The following is a 4,383-nucleotide window of genomic DNA, read 5'->3' on the forward strand; positions in this document are numbered from 1 at the left end:
TCTATCCAAGAACAGCTTGGATATCTGTGTCTGTGCATCCATCTTGGAGTGAAGATCAGTCAGGGATTGAAGAATTGCCTGATTTGTGGCAGCTTGACTTTTCGATCGAGCATGAAGATCAGCTACAGCTTCAGAGATGCTAGATTGAGAATCGGAGAGAGCAGTCATACGAGCATCAAGAGAATCAACCGTAGCTTTAATAGCAGAGAAGGCAATGCCATGATCTGTCAAGGTGGCACTATGCTGATGCAGTTCATATGTAATGCAGTCCAATCTCCCATATAAATCAGTGTTGAGGGAGGCCTGTTGAGAGATAAGCAACTGACACTAAGATGTGAAGCCTCTGAACATGTCCACCACCTCAGTGGGTATGGCATAGATCACCTCAAGAGGAGAAGGAGCTAAGAACTGGAAGCCTGGTGTAGAGGGGGGGACTGGAGGGAGAAACAACAGCTGGAGTAGGAGAGCAAGATTTGATTGGGCTTGCTGACCCACCTGGAGAAGAGACACCAACACTCTCAGTACCATCGGCGCCTTGAGAGTCACTGATGGGAGTATCAGTGATGTTGGCGTGAGGCTCAACATCTGTATCAACGATATCAGCGTGAGGCTCAATATCTGTATCAGCAACACTGGCGAGAGGCTCAGTGTCTGTATCACCAACACCAGCGAGAGGATCGGTGTCTGTATCATCGACGCCTGCATGAGGCGGGTCGCCGATTACCACTGTAGTAGATGTAGTAGGCTAGTAAGACTCACTATCTACATCCATAAGAAGATATTGGAGATAAGGGATGTCAGTATCAGACAAAGCTGATATATCATCCATTCGTGTAATATCATCAAGATCATCAATCTCAGGTGATAGGCCGTGAATAAGTGGAGGAGAGGAGGGACCTCGGAAAGGGGAGGTATCCGAGTCATCACCAAGGTCATGTAGAGATGCCAAGGTGGAGTCATGTGGGATCCCCGTATGTACAGCAGTGTCCTTTTCAGAGGGCACTGAGGAGCTAGGGGGTGTAAAGCTGTAACACCCTCGAATTTCTCCCCTCCCTCAGTCTCCTTTCCTTTTTTTTATATATTTGTATGTATATGTATTTAAGTGTATTAAATTATGGGGATTTAGTATTTTTTTATTTTGTTTGATCATTCAAAAGAGTGGAGATCTTCTTGATGATTTACCTAGTGGTAACTTTAGAACTAGGGGCAAAAGTAGGACTAATGGGGGGGGGGGTGTTACCCCTTGTATTTAGACTCTTACCTGTGGACTTTCCCTCTTGTGAAGGACCTACGCTTTGCTACTTTCTAGCTGGCTGTCTTTACAGTAGAGGGGGGGGGGGAAGCCCTTTTGCTTGAGAGGTGAAATTTGAAGAATTTTGGAGAGAAAAGAGTTCAAGAGAAGAAGCTTGGGTAGTGGGCAAAGGGAGAAGGATAATTCCCTTATGTATGAAACTTAACCCCTTCTTAGATCCCGCCTGCAACTTCCGACGCCAACACCCACCTCCGGCCTCGACCTGCACGCTGCTGTGCCTGCACAACTCTTCGCGCAGCTGTTGTTTCTTCGTTCGACCTGCACGCTGCTGTGCTTGCACAGCTCTTCGCGTAGCTGCTGTTTCTTCATCCGACCTGCACGCGGGCTGTTCCCAGAGACACGGCACAGGGGCTGTTTTCGTGCTCCTGCACGCTGATGTGCCTTCACCGAGCTCGTTTGCTGCTGTTTCTCCGTTTGATTCTGCTCGTAGGCTGTTTCTTTTCTTGTTGCTCGCTGCTGGTTGATCCCGAAAGCCCTGCAGGGGCTGTTTCTTCACTTGCTGCTTGGCGCTGTTGATCCCGAAGGCCCAGCAGGGGCTGTTTCCTCATCTTGTTCGCGCAAGCTATTCCCGAGCCCTGCACACGGCTGTTGTCGTGCCTCTTGATGCGCTGCTGTGACCAAGCTGTTTGGTCCTGCCTTAACCCATCTCCTAGTTCGAGTTTTGGGCAGCCCCTAACTCTTCGCTGTGAGTCCACTTTTACCGTTAAAATCATTACACTTATATTAATATTGTGTTTTATACCTCAAGTCTTATTGCGTAGATAAAAATAACTATTTTAGATGAATCATATTTTGGTCGAAAGAGATGAACTCGGATGAGCCCATTATTGAGGAAAATTGGATTGGGTAGATAGTTTTGATCACTTTAGGTAGAATAACTATTTCTCTAAGCATTATTAGACGTTGAATTATAAAAACCTTTCACTAAATGGCATGGAGGATCATTCCTTTGATTTTCTTCATTAACGGCTATTTTGGTGAAATTCTTGAGTATTGATCTTGTAATCAACAATATAAACATGGTTAGATGGTATTTTGATTGTTGGAATAAAGATTGAATCCAAAATATGGATTTTAGCCTATTTAGTTGGTAAATTTGACAGCACCAAATCTACCCGAGATGCTCTTTTGAATGTGCGATAACTTCCTAACCGTAGCTCGGATTGCTACGATTCTGGACATTTTAGAAAGCTTATATGTAGATCTAAACCTGTCCTTTAGACACTTTTTAGAAATAAGACTTCTAGGTTAGTTATATTTGCGTCTCAAAACTGATAAAAAGTTAATTTTGAGATGTGAATTATAGTGCCTAAAATGAGTTTAAATTAAGTTTGGTTAAGTTTTTGTTGTCGGATCATTATGAAACCTTGAGTACATAATACAGGTGTTAAATAAGCTCACTTGGTCCTTCCAGAGTGACCGTTGGTCGATGTTTAGATGTATATGGATGTAGAGCCTAAGTTGGCTCGATTTTTGAGTATCGAAAAGCACTGTGAGTTTATGGGGCTACTTTAACTTGGGTAACATATTTTTAAAACTTTCATTTTGGTACCTAAGATATAAAATTACAAACATTTAATTACTGGGTAACCAGTTGAAGCATTAACCGGTTACCATACTGATGTGGCGAGTGATGTGGTATCCAACTTAGTATTATTTGCTGAAGCATTAACCGGATACCACATCACTTGCCATATCAACATGGTAAATATATGAGAAGTAAAAAAGTGATTCTAGCCCTTCATCTAGTCAACATTTGTGGCTTTGACCGTGAAGCACTGGATAATTCCACGCATGAGTATGTGAAAGATAGAGAGATAGTTTCGTAACTTTTATAAATATGTGGTAAATGGGTTCATATATTGAACCTATGTGATACACGTATGAACTATATATTCATATATGAATAAGTTAATTAGTTCATATGTGAATACGTTCGTTAGTTTATATATGAATCACAAGGGTTCATATGTGAATCAGTTAAGTAGATCATATGTGAATCACACGGGTTCATATGTGAATCAGTTAAAACAGTTCATATGTGAATTACACGAGTTCACATATGAACATATGGTTCATAAGTGAATCACATAGGTTCATAGATGACCCATTTGCCAGTTATTTGTAAATATTATGAAACTACCTTATCTATTTTTCACATATCTGCAATTTTTGACTAGTCAAAGCCGTAGTTATCGACCAGTCAAATCCGCAATTATTGAACAGTCAAATCCAATATTGATCGTATGAACGGCTGTGATCACTTCTTTACTTCTCAAATGTTTATCACTTCTCAAAATAATCTTTGTCTATATATATATATATATGTATGGTGGTGTGTGTGTGTTTGAGTAATATATGTATATATATTGTAATTTAAAATTTTTAATTAAATGTAAAAGAGGGGAGGTCGGCTAGAGGAGCCGCCTACCACCCCTCCTCTTTTATGTTTTGAGTATATAAAGAGTTTGTGAAGAGAAAGGTGCACATTTTTTTCATACTGTTATTGGAAAGTTTACTCTCTGAAGAAATCAAGAGGATTGTGCAGGAAGAAGATCTCAAAGGCTTTAATTCTCAATTCTAAAGGTGAGTGTATTAAGAGYTTTGGATATGAAATGCTTTCATACAGATTGATAAGCATTTAGATCTGGTTATTATGAATTCTATAACATTTTTTATGGAATCTTGTCTAAACCGTTCAAAGGTTACCCGGATTGATATCCGGATAAGAAAACCGCTCATGCTTTGACCGGTGTATCATCTAAAACGGTCAAGAGATGACCGGATATCATCTAAAYCGGCCATGTGGGGATCRGTTTATTTCTAAACCGCTTATGTGACAAAAGGTTTTAWGTCTATAAACCGGCTAAGGGGTGACCGGTATACTTTAAACCGATCAAAAGGTTAAGTGATGTATTGTCCGGTATACTCTAAACCGGACAAAGGGTGTGCGGTGTATCGTCCGGTTTATTTTAAACCGTATACCAAAGAAAGTGAAGTGTTGTCCGGATTTGTAATCCGGACAAGCATGTAAGTTTATTTTCAAAGTGTTTTGACCGGACTTCTAATCC

Source organism: Cynara cardunculus, assembly GCF_001531365.2.
Source record: "Cynara cardunculus var. scolymus isolate 2C chromosome LG 10, CcrdV1, whole genome shotgun sequence".
Taxonomy (NCBI): Eukaryota; Viridiplantae; Streptophyta; class Magnoliopsida; order Asterales; family Asteraceae; genus Cynara; species Cynara cardunculus.